General features: G+C 39.8%; 2 long non-coding RNA genes across 3 annotated transcripts in view; one reads left to right on the top strand and one right to left on the bottom strand.

The window, feature by feature from the left end:
• Positions 1 to 13,279, top strand: part of LOC309353900 — a 233,895-nt gene that overhangs the window by 45,546 nt on the left and 175,070 nt on the right. The window lies entirely within an intron of this gene.
• On the bottom strand, positions 9,471 to 13,047 carry LOC309380984. 2 transcript variants are annotated; one of them, XR_014173256.1, is made up of 3 exons: positions 13,000 to 13,047; positions 12,286 to 12,382; positions 9,471 to 9,988 (listed from the first exon to the last, which is right to left on the bottom strand). It is a non-coding gene; the product is annotated as an uncharacterized lncRNA (long non-coding RNA). The 2 variants fall into 2 exon arrangements; XR_014173257.1 differs by having other exon boundaries at positions 12,954 to 13,037.

Genomic DNA, 13,279 nt, shown 5'->3' with positions numbered 1-13,279 from the left:
TCTTCTTTTTTAGTCTATTCCTGGTGTTAGATTTTATTTTATTTAGGTTTGTTTTATTGCTCTTTCATCCATTTGTTGATGTGTTGTTATTGCTGCTTATCATAAAAACCCCAGTTATAAGTTGGGGCCATTAAGGAATGTTATTTTAAAAATGAGAACAATCTAGGAGAAGAAACTCTGGAGAGAAGAAAGCCTGAGGATCAACACCATCTTGCAAATGACCTCCTCCTCTTAGGGAGTGGTGGTTAGGCCATTATGGCAAATGAGGCATTGCCCCAGTAACCAAAGTCTTGATTCCCCAAACCAATCTACCACTTAATCATAACCACTCAGCAGAGTGGACCTGGCTATCTCCTCCCTCCTCCTCAGTCTCTGATTTCTTCTTGTAGAACTCAGGAGGTAGGAGTTGAATTGGTTGACTCTGTCTGCTATTGGGTCTGGCTCCACCTATCATTGCTGTCTGCTCTACCAGTGGGGATTCTGACACACAGGTCTATGCTTCCGAGATGCATATGTTTTCACTGAAGTTCTTAATGGACCATATGCCAACCGCCTGCTCCTCTCCCATTCTGATCAATACACTCTCAGTTTTTCCCTATGCTCCATTCATCAGAGGTCAGTGCAAGGGACAGCAGCTGCCTGAAGCCTTCCTGGCACAAGAACTTTCAGGTTTAATTATCAGTATGATAGCTTAGGATCGAATATTTGCGCAATGAGTAATTGTGTGGCTGATATATATACATATATATATATATATATATATATATATATATATATATATATGGCCCCCAATTTGGATTTTGACCGTCGGAGGTATTGGGCAGGAGCATTTCAACCTTCTGCCTCCTGTCGCCCTGATGTAGATTAGTCCCCTGTTACTTGCATTTGAAGAATAGCTTCTGTTGATGGTGGCGGGGGCACAGTTAAAAGCACAAGATCTCAAACCAGGTTGATACCCTCACACCCACCATTTACTTATTAAAATGCAATAGCTAAATGCCTGGATGCCTGGATGATGTCTCATATAGTTTGGCCCTTAGAATAAGAAAAAAGAGGAAACAATTTTCTGATCAAAGTGTACGAGTCATTATGATGGCTCTCTTACATCATAATGCTGTGCTGGTAATTTCAACCTTCCTTTCTTTCTTTCTTTCTTTCTTTCTTTCTTTCTTTCTTTCTTTCTTTCTTTCTTTCTTTCTTTCTTTCTTTCTCTCTTTCAATTTGCTTTCTGTAATATAATGGATTTATCCAAAGTTTACAGTGCAATCATAGCTCCTTGCTGTTGGGGAATGATTTATTTGACTAGCTTTAGCTTTTATTCCAAAAGGCAGAATGCCAAATCATTACAGTCTATCTGGTGTTCTATTGTTAAAATATATGATCTAGCATTACGATGCTATGCAGAGATTCAAAGAGCCAGAGAAAAGAATTGTGGTAAATCAAAACCTCATAAATACTTTATAAAGTTCTTTTTAATCTCTACCCTGATGTGCAACAAAAAGTAGTACTTTATTTGCCATTATAATGGCAGGGTCTTGAGACCTTATCCTCCCACCTTTGTTTTATAACCAAATGCGTACATTTATCCTTTGTAGGGACTTGGAAAAAAGCAGCAATTGCTTGTTGTCACATTACATTTCCTGGACTACTGCGCTGTTAATATTTTATTTTGCTTCTAACCTTTCCTGTCCCATAGGCTTCTTGCACCTAATGAAAGTTGTACAGTACCAACTACATGAAACATAGTAAATACATAAATACATGCAAATATATTGATAAAATATACAACTACCTGTGAAATTTTATAGACTGGGTTTTAAATGGGTGTTTTTTTTACAAAAGATAATTCAAATACATTCTTGTCACTGCCTCCTCAGCAACAGGCAACTATTTATTTATATCAGATATGTATATACTGCTTAATATTCAGGTTTTTTCTGCAAAAAGTTGCAAATGTCTCCCCAGCCTGGATCGGTTGAATGAAAAGGATAGGTATAATATCTGGGATGGCCAAGAAATCTAAAACAATTATGCAATATTTTACTATTCTTACAGACTTTGGAATTTCCACAATAATAAGGATCAAATGAAATGCAACAGTAAAACCTATTTGAATTCCAACCTTTGGTGCTTCCCCCCCTTTAAAAGGGGTCTGTGAGGGATTCAAATCAGGAGATGGGAGGGGAGAGATGGGTAACCCTTGAAGCCATCAGTAGCTTTGAGGGCAGATACCAACTTTGGGACACATTCAGTTGAAAGATGGCAGAGTGAGGAAGGGTTAAACTTCACTTCCCTACAGACCTGATCTGTGTTGCCCTACCTGCTTCCTGATGCTACAACTAAAAATAAAATAAAAATAAAATTACAGGAGTTTTAAATTCACAGGGCTCAAAAATGTGTTTAGCTTTGCTTGTAATCTGACCCTTATTTTCTTGCAATATCCAAAACACTAACATAGAAAGGCCCAAACTATGAGGATGAAAATCAGACCCGATCATGTTCCATGCAGTGAACATGCAGGGTGGGTGGCGCTGTGGTCTAAACCACTGAGCCTCTTGGGCTTGCCAATCGGAAGGTCAGTGGTTTGAATCCCTGCAACAGAGTGAGCTCCTGTTGCTCTGTCCCAGCTCCTGCCAACCCAGCAGTTCGAAAGCACACCAGTGCAAGTAGATAAATAGGTAGCACTGTGGCGGGAAGGTAAACAAGGTTTCTGTGCACTCTGGTTTCCATCACGGTGTTCCGTTTTGCCAGAAGTGGTATAGTCATGATGGCCACACAACCCAGAAAGCTGACTGTGGACAAACGCCAGCTCATTTGGCCTGAAAGCGAGATGAGCACCTCATAGTCACCTTTGACTGGACTTAACCGTCCAGAGGACCTTTACCTGTACCTTATAGGGTAAGGCAGCACTTTGGATCTTAGGCACATCAATTGAAAAATCATGGTTATTTGGGCATTGGTTATTTAGGTTTCCTAAAAACCTACAGACAGTTATGCACCAACTAGTCCGATTGTCCCATTCTTCTGTACATATAAATTTATTTGTTTGTCAATGCATGGTGATTCTCCTCACACTGAAAACAAAACTTATCCAGCTAAGCAGCAAAGTAATCATTCTGCAGAACCGCTATATAGTGCACACTGAATTTGGCACATATATGTGGCCTAATTTCCATTTTTGTGAGTAGTCCATAATATTATGCTCTTATAGATGCAAACACAAACAGCTTAGCAGAGGAAGCATAAGCAGAGTGAACATAGATACTGTATAGCCCATGAAACCTCATGTAATCCTAATAAGAAATGAAATTTTATAATAAAAGAATACACCTATTTTTGCCCATGAAATAACAGGTCCCTCGGCCTGAAAAAAGGTTCCCCATCCTGAACTTAACATCCTCATGACTTCAGAATTACTTAAAAAGGAAAACAAGGTTGCATCTCTTTTCTAACCACCACCTGAATTGTTGTATGGTGTAAGGCAGGCATAGACAAACTCAGACCTCTAGACGTTTTGGGACTACAACTCCCATCATCCCTAGCTAATAGGACCAGTGGTCAGGGATGATGTGAATGATAGTTCCAAAACATCTGGAGGGCCGAGTTTGCCTATGCCTGTGTAAGGTGTATTTTTTCTTTTTTATGGATGTGTTTTGAGTCTCTTTGGTAACCCCCATCAAAAAGCGGGATACACAAATCTCTTGAAAAAATAGTATTATTTATTTGCTTGTTTGTCTGATGGCTTCCCATGAAACATCCTGAAGTGATTAACAACACAAACATCAGTTTAAAAAAGCAATACACACACAACACACACACAAACAAACAACAAACAAAATTTCAGATCCATTTCAAAGCATCTGATCACAGACTTGTGTGCTACAAGTGGACATGAAGCATAGTCAGATAAAAACAGCTGAAAACCACAATATTTGCTCACTTTCTCCCGTGAATTAAGACAGGTTTAGGGTGTGTGGGATGTAACTGCCTTAAAGGCACGTTCTGTGAAATAATCTTGGCTTACTTTTGTTGGTTTGCCAAAAGCTACCTACGTTTATTAACAGCCAGTTGTGATCAGGATGCTGATTTTAAAACCCAAATTAGACTGGCACTTGTCTTAACAGCATGCATCTTAAGTCAAAACCAGAAATCTCAGTAGGTGGTCTTTGTGCTTAATTTATACAGCATCTGTATTTTCCTTGGAGTTCTACCCAAAACTTGACAAGGTCCAGCCCTGCCTTTAATTTATGATACAAGATCACAACCCATGGTGATAGGAATTCTGGCACGGATTTGTAAAGAAAGCTAGGACTAGTTAACAAATATGTTTTATGTTACAGTTCAATATTCAAACTTGCACAATGTGAAATATAGAGATCAAAGAGACATTCAGCACAAAGAACCTCTTGTGTGAGATTCATGTCTATTCTATGGCTGGGGGCAGGGGGGTGGGATATTGTTGTTTTTGAATTCAGTTTTCCGATTAAGAGCTGATTCAAATATGAAATGTGGTGAGTTTGCTGTTTTCCAGTAAATCAACTCTTATACTTTGTTACCAGTGATTTATATCTCATTTGAGCTCTGTTTATGGGATGTCGTTTAATCATGTGGGGGTGGGGGAGGGCAGTTCTGGGGAAGACTCTAACTGAAGTGGGAGATCACATACTTTGCTTAAAAACATAGATATAAAATTGTATTTGTTTTTTAAAAATATTTTAAAGCACAGTAATAAATTAAGAAAACACAAAGTAAATCCTCTGAAATATATTTTCATATAGTTAACATAGTAGCATACAGAGAAAGGGATAGCTTGATACTGTTCAAAATGTTCAAATATTACCTTAAACATAATAGTTGCACTTTATGTTGTACATGTACAGTGAATGTACATTCCGTTTATGTGAAAATGCTATTATTAATTCCATTGAATTGAAAGTTGGTGTTGAAACTTCTTTTTCACTGTGTAAGGTGTACGGATTTATTGCAGCTTAGACTTTATTATTCCAATAAGAAATAAAAAGACTCAGTTTCTATGAGTTGTATCTAAGGTTTGTCCTATGGTTTAAAACTCATGGTTTGTTGGGAAGAGCCAAACCATAATGACAGATGACACACTAAGCCCAACAATAGCTTAGTTCAGCAGAGCACGGCAGCAGTACAACTGGGAAAAGCAAAACTTTCAAGGAGCCTGCACACTCTTGCATTCATGCTAAACCATGGTTTGACTTAGTGTGGCTTGTGAACCAGGTTGTGGAAAGGGGGCACACAAAGGTCTAAATATAATACAATAAAACAAATTTTCCAGATGTGGATGAAATCCTAATGGAGGCTGCTGGGTGACCAGTGTGGGGTAGTGGTTAAGAGCAGTAGATTCATAATCTGGGGAACCAGGTTCACATCTCCGCTCCTCCACATGCAGCTGCTGGGTGACCTTGGGCCAGTCACACTTCTGTGAAGTCTCTCAGCCTCAGTCACCTCACAGAGTGTTTGTTGTTGGGGAGGAGGGGAAAGGAGAATGTTAGCCGCTTTGAGACTCCTTAGGGTAGTGATAAAGCGGGATATCAAATCCAAACTCTTCTTCTTCTTCTAGGACAAATGGGGCACTGCCTCACCAAGCTCAGCCTCCACTCAGCTAGCTCCCCACCAGCCTGTCTTCTTACTTACTACTAGTCCAGTTGTGTCATTGGCTGTCTGCTTTCTCTTCCTAAGTTTCACTGTGGTCCGTAAAGAGCTCAGCATGGTGGAGGCTACAGATAAAATGGGCGTTATTTGCCCAGCCTGGCTTTATTTACTGCTGGTCTTCTGGTCTTCCACCCTACCAGTCCCAATGGGCTCCAGCCACCTCTGTGACATGGACAGGTAGCAACTGCTGTCTGATGCTGAAGTAGTCCTAGCAAAGGGTTAATTTGGGCAGCTTCACAAACAGGGTGAGTTTATGTGTTAATGGCTCTTCCCTTTGCCAGAGATCTTATTTTGAAAAAAAAAAGAAGAAAAAGAAAGAAAGCCTTCCAAGATCTAATGTAACATCTATTTTCTAGGAAGAAAACAGGTTAATAAATAATATTGTCTGAGGTTTATTGGCCTTTTTTGTCATTCATCCCCAGTGGGAATTACAGCAAGGAACCGTTGCCCTTGTTAACCTGCAAACATTTTTCACTCAGTTAGATCATTGACTCTGACTCCAGGGTCCAATTTTCTTTTTATTCATTAAGCACATTGGGAAGTGGAGTTCCTAACCCTTTCCAGTCTAAATGTGGAACAATCACATCCCCTCACAATCAAACGCCAATGTGCTGGGACCTCCACATTTCAGTGCAATCTCTCAGTGACGCAAGTTTTTAACAATTGAAGGATATTAAGTCAAAAAGTTGTTTTCTAATTGGAGGCGCTCAGGGGATTTCAAAAACACACTGGAAGTTGGTACATGTGCCTTTCCAATTATCTTTGTTGAAATCAGGGGAGAGTGCATCATAAATCTCAGGCAGCAGCTTCCAGAAGCTGAGTTTGGGAATTAAAGCCTGTTAGGATAACACATCTGATGACCACAAGTATTACTGCTTTGGAGAGCTGACACGACATGGTGGAATATGTCGTTTCCGTGGGTGGTGTAATATTGACATTGCAATTCCACTTTAGGATAAAAGAAAAATAGACGCCGTACAGAAAGTCAAAGGTGTTGACATGCACAGAGGGTGGCAAGGGCCCTCAGTTTTAGCCAAATTCCCCTTTCATGTTGTAGTCCTCTACAGTCTATGCCATTCTGAATGGTTTCTCAACCCATTTTTTGAGAGTGCAGATGAGTTGCAGGAGGAGAGAAGAAATTGAAAAGCCCCGTTTCATGTGCAGAAGACCATTTGTTGTACTTGGGATTCTATCTGACATGTCTGGTTGTGTTTCTGTTTCATATCATGTGTATTACGTCAACTTCAAACTCCTGTCTTAAGCGCAATAACTGGTGCCTACAAATATGTCAGATTAAACATGTGCTGTAATAGCCAAGTCAACTCCTGAGCATAGCTCGAACCTGCATATATAGGGAAATTTATTTGGGACTATTGAAAGAATTGAGCTTCAGTCCCAAGTTACCCAGCTGTCATCATCCTATGCAGTTTAAAATGACACGCCTTACTTTGAGTATGCCCAACAAAGTCACGGACCTTAATAGAAGGACCCAGGGGAAAGAGAAAAAGGAAGTGGAACTTAATAAAGTTCCCAGGTCCTCATGGGAGCAGCAAGGTTTGTCTCGTTTGGGATGTGAACCAATAAACAATCTACAAAATGATAACAGTCACATGGTGCCAGATCTGTTCATGTGTCCACACAGACGTACATGTGATCCTGTATCTTACATGTATGTACACAGAATAATTACTTTGAGAACCTCCACTTATATGGCACAAATACGTGATGGGCTTGATTGCTCTGTGCACACCAATATTGTCTTTCTTTGGGGGAAATTAGCAAAACCATTAAATGCCAATCTAATATCAATGTTTATTTAGAACAAAATGGCAGCCAACAACTGAAATGGCTTTGTGGCTTCAAGTGCCATACAAAAACATAAAAGGTCAAGATGGTTAGCTGTTGCAAACTATCCAAACCCACATTCTCTGAAACATAAACTTCATATCACAGAGGCAGAGGTGGGGAGAGATGTTGTCTTATATGGAGTCAAGAGGGCCATTTTAAGTTTAGTTCTTTAAAAAAAAATTTTTTTTATTAAAGATTTTCTTGGTTTACAAAAGTACCTGCATTGTTCATAAACCTTCCCCAATGACAACAGGGTCTAAATTCAAGTATATCACAAAATTAAAATAAACTGGCCTGTTTAGAGGCAAAAATATGAAGAAGGTTTTAAGTCCAGCCACATAAAAGCATAGCCTTGATTTATGAACTGGAAAAAATAATATTCCAGTATGTGATATGCCTTTTTACATAAGAATTTGCAGAGTGTTGTCATTGCATTTTAAAAAGGAGCTTGCCCCTCACACATACACAACATTCCTGCAAGGGTAAGAAGCAAGGGTTTGTTTGTTTGTTTACAGAAGAGAGAGCCAAATAAAGGTGAGATTCTCATGACTTCCGCAATGGTAATTTTAAGAAAATCCCTAATAATGAGAAACATGGTGAAATGGCCGAAACTGGTTATCATTGCTGCTATCTGACATGACATCATTGTGTGAGAGGCTTTGACTCTTAGTTGAGACATCAATTAGGCTGGGACAAAACTGTCAATTCCAGTTTTTCCTCAATTCCTTGTTGCTTGTATATAGAGTCTGAATGAAAATTCATCATGAATTTAGTGCAAATTTCTTCTGAAATATAATTTGTTTGCAATTTGCTTGGTAGTCACATTTCCGCAAACAATTTCCCTTAACACAACACATTTTTATGTTACTTTTACTAATATTTGTGCTTTTATGCATTGCAAAATTCAGTGAAGTGCTTTGCTTCACAACTTGTTTCAGCAACTGTGAATTAGGCAGGCTCACTTTAAAACCCTAAATAAACCAAATTTCTCTTCCACCTCTCGTGCGACTTGAACATACTCAGAACAGTGCTCTCTCCTTCCTATTTTCCATCACACAAGACTGTCCCAAATCCCAGCTCAGGGCCCCTGCAGTAGCTATATATTTGTAGCCTGCCAGAGACAACCGTGTTGGAAGGTAGTGAAAAGCAAAGAAATTAGATCACAAGGTCCGAAGAGGAAGCCCAGAGTACAGTGTCATCGATGTGCTCCACATAGTCCCTAACACCTCATAACTTCAGTGAGTAAACCATGTGGTACAATACATCTCTGTCCAGGTGTCTCCCTCGTCCAATGTCAATATCCTCATAAACTTCATGGCCAAGAACATTTTTCATTGTCTTGGTTTCATGTTTTCAGTCCAAACCCTTAAGAACTTTTTTTAAAAAAAATAAATAAAAGCATGGATTTGAATAACTACATTTCTGTAACTGTGTTGGTCCCTTTTTTTTTTAAACTCACTATAAATAAAGAGTGACATTTACATATATTGGGAATGGCAAAGAAAAGTCCAGCTATACCACAACTCTTTACAGGCAGATTGACTCATGACTGTTACCTACTTATGCCAGAAATACTTCATGATGGAGTATTGTTCCCGTATTGACCAAGTTTTGTTTGTTTGTTTGTTTATTACAATAGCTTTGTTTTGAGGGGGGAGCCTTCAGCCACTTCATCCTTAATGGTAAGCCCCCTCCACCAAAATTATTAGAATTTACTCCTCCACATGTCACCAACAATCCCCTCACTTTCATACGGCACAAATAGTCACACACATGTGTACATTGGAAAGGATGCCTCCTTCAGCCCAGCTCTAAAGTCAAATTTATATAATCAGCTTCATAAGTTGAAAAGCCTGGGAGACATAAGGTGTTGTTGAGCGATTCATGCTTTATTGAAATGCTGGCACATTATATCTTGCTGATTTGAGAGTTTCCCACTACCTACCCCCACCCCCTTTTCAGCTATACCCCTACGCCCTTGGTCAGGGGTAGTCAATGAGGCACTTTCCAGATATTGTAGGACTACAACTCCCATCATTCCACACATGACCAATGATCGGGGATGATGGGGTATCTTTGTTTGTTTGTTTGTTTGTTTGTTTGTTGTTTTGTTTGATTTCATTGTGCATTTGGTCCAATTCCCCTCCCCTCCATAGCATTAAATGTTCATCTTTACATGTATCTATAATAAAACTATAGATCTGATTTTTTTAAAAGGATCTATGAGCTTCAAGGTTTTACAGAACGTTTATGACTGTTGAGTCTCTAACATGTTCAGGAAATGTTAGAGTAACTCACACCATTGTCTGGAGATAGAATGTCCTGCTTCACCCCAACCACTGACAAAAACAACAACTCCTGTTCTTGCTTTGTTTGTGGGACTGCTGCTGTCCAATCACAGCTGTTTTAAAACCCCAGATTCTGATATTATTTCACATGGATGGTTTTAATTTCTGTCCTGGAAAGGAAAAAAAAAAGCAATTTAAGGGAACCAGAAGTTGGGCCGATTCTGTAAGATTAGCATATGTCTATGGTCGACAGCAGTTGAAACAGAGAATGTTAGCATACTCCTCAACTGTTCCGTTTTAAGCAGGGCATCCTGGAATCACAGATGGCAATCGTGGCTTCTGATTGGATCCTAGAATGTTCTGTTTTGGCTCTGTGTTCTGGCACGAGACGCCGGCCCAAAAGATGCTCACTCTGGCATGAGTCATCTGGGTCACACCAGAACAAAAGCAGATCGGTTTTTGGTCTTGCGAGACCAAGAAAAAAGCGTCTTTGGGTCTTGTACTCTTACGCAAGTGCAAGAGCTCAGGACCAAAATAGGAGCATCCTGACTTTGGTCCCAGGAATGTTGGGGGGGGGGGTTATGTGTTAGGCTATCCGTTGAGAAAGAGAAAGGAGGCAAGAATGAAAGGCAGGCCAAGAGAGCCACTAGCAGCCCATAATAAGCATCCTGGATGGGGCTCATTAGGGGTGGAAGGATGAATTCATGTTGTGATGTTAAGAAACTCCTTTCCCTGCACCATTCAGGAGGAAGGAAAGGAAAAAGCACCCCTTTCCCCTTTCCATTTATGTAGAACCACCACCACCAACCTTCCATAGTAATAAATTGCTAAGATTTTGGCAGCCCGGCAGTCAATCTCGTGCCCAAGGCCTCTGTTGCAGTAGAGGAAGGTACCAGGGGAGGGAGGGATGGGGAAAATTTTCTTTCTCACCTTCTTCTTGTCTCCTCCACCCTGAGAGGTTTGAATACAGGATTCCTGTTTCAGGCTGGCTGGAGCATTGAACAGAAGCATTTGTTTAATGGGACACAAACACTGTAACATATTACAGTGTATTTTCAAGGATAATCATATTATTATCTCACCCTCCATCCAATGAGCTCACCATGGCATTCACATGGTTATCCCATTTTATTCTCTCTCTCTCTCTCTCTCTCTCTCTCTCTCTCTCTCTCTCTCTCTCTCGGATGTGGTATTTGCTGAAAGGTAGTAACTGGGCTTGGAACACTGTGTAAGATTCATGGTTGAGTGGGAATTTCAACCCATGTTTCTCTGATCCAACATTCAGGGCTAACCCAAGATATTTTGCTGCCTGAGGCACAATAGCAAGTCTCTCCAGCTCCTCCGCCTATCCTTGGCAGTAAAAATGCAATGGTAATGAATTAAATAACTGACCGTTTGCTTAACTTTGGTGACACCCAAAATCAGCTGCCTAATGGTAGAGATGGTCTCGCCAACATTCTTACCACTACGCCATATTGGCCTTGGTTTTTTTAAGGTATACTATGTAACTTTGGGAAATTGCCTTTCCCCCTTTAATTAAACATACACACCCTGAATGAGAAAACCTACTATTTTGTAAAAAGTTGCCTTTTGTATAATGTTTTCATGCTACTGATCTAGTTTCAATAAAAATATTGGGGCATCTGTTTTTGCATATTAAAAAAAAGGCAGAGAAGGAAATGGAAACAGATATGTCCAAAATAAAGCTAGTCAACTGAAAATAAAAGAAATCCAGTATGGACTTAGATGGTTTCAAATGGAAATAAAGAGGATTAATGGAAGAAAGTGTGTTAGTCAACAACCTCTTCATGACCTTCTGGCCACATAAAGTGGGGAGGAGGTGATGGACCCTTTAGTCAGGCAGGAAGTTAAGAAGTACAGATCATTCTTAAAAATGCACACAAATGCAATATTTGAATGACTGTAGTGGAAGAGAGAGAAATCTCTGAAGACCAGAAGGAGGAAAGAAAATGCATCATATTTTCCTGGCTCACCAATCTTATTAGAGGAAGTAAGGAGAACCCAGACTCATTGCCAGATCACTAGGATTCACTTAGCATGCCAGAATATTTCAAACTGAACTAAAGAGACTGAGAGTGGAAACTACTTCTTGCCTAATAATCTATTAATTATTGGTTGCAAGGAAGCAGAAATAAACAACTGAGTAGATGAAGGACTGTATTTTTAAATAGAGAAAGCATTTCTCAGCCAGTGAGAAACAGGGATGCTGGGAAAGTGACCTTTTGTAAGACTGCAGAGACACCTAACAAGACATGGACACTATCTGTCTGCCCTTTCCAGGCATAACAAAATGTGATTGCTAGTGTTTCACCCCCAGAAAATAACTAGTTCTTATGCTTCTTCCCAGTCTCAGGACACCATCCCACTTTCTGTTTACGGAATTCCAAAACAATATGGTGTATTCTTGCACCACTGTCTTGGATAGTCAGGAATTACTTAGAAATACCTCAGCTGGGTGGCCATGTGTCCAACTTTACAGAAGCCAGTTCTCCATCTGAAGGAGTCCTCTGTATGCAGGGCTGTCCAGTTTAAAGATGAAGAACCTTAAGAAGGAAAAACAAGCTTTGATGTTGCCCATCCAAAGTTAGCTTAGCACATGATGACAACAGACTGAGCCAACAGATCAACTTGTTACAGTTTTTTCCACTAGTCTGAGAAATGCTGCACTTCTCTTTAAATTATATTAATTACTTATAAAGTTGCAGCTATGCAAATAAATTTGCATATGCATATTTAAATGCAAATTCGTATCCTCAGCTGCCACCTCAACCTCCTACCTGGAACACTAACTGCCCTGATGAAAGATCTCTATTTTGGAAAAGGTTCTGCTTCTCAAGATGTCCTTCCTGTATATTATTTCATTCTTTCATGTTTATTGGCAACAGAACAATATGGAGTTCATTTTGATCACTCTCAGGCAAAAAGATAAACAAATATGAGTTGTTTCTAATGTGTCAGAAGTTGCCGTCTTGCATGGACTTTCCCCATAAATTTGTGTGGCTTCATACTAGCAACACAACCTTGACCGTAGCGCCCAAGGAAAGCTAAATATGATACCTGTTTCTGAAATATATACATTGGGTTTGTGTGTAATGCTATAGAGTGCATATATACCTCTTAAGGATACCCAGTAATTGCACTGAAGGCAATTAAATCATACCAGTGTAAGTGCTAATCTAGTGAGACTCTGTTTTCAACAACCTCTAGCTGGTATTCTGAAGACATGGAATTTGGAATCTAGTCAACAGAACAGATGTTGGGGAAACGCCCTTGGTGACAATTTGTATGTTATGGCGGCACTCATATGGAATCAGCCAAGTAGTTTTTTTCTGAATGACAGCACTTCACACGGCAGGACAAAACATCTGTGCTGGGCTGTGAGGCAGCCCAAGTTACATGGCTTCTCTGTAACAGACCTGCAGATCCCTGGTAGCAGTAAC

Source organism: Podarcis melisellensis (assembly GCF_964234715.1).
Source record: "Podarcis melisellensis genome assembly, chromosome: 12".
NCBI lineage: Eukaryota > Metazoa > Chordata > Lepidosauria > Squamata > Lacertidae > Podarcis > Podarcis melisellensis.
This window is presented reverse-complemented; position numbering and strand designations above follow the sequence as displayed.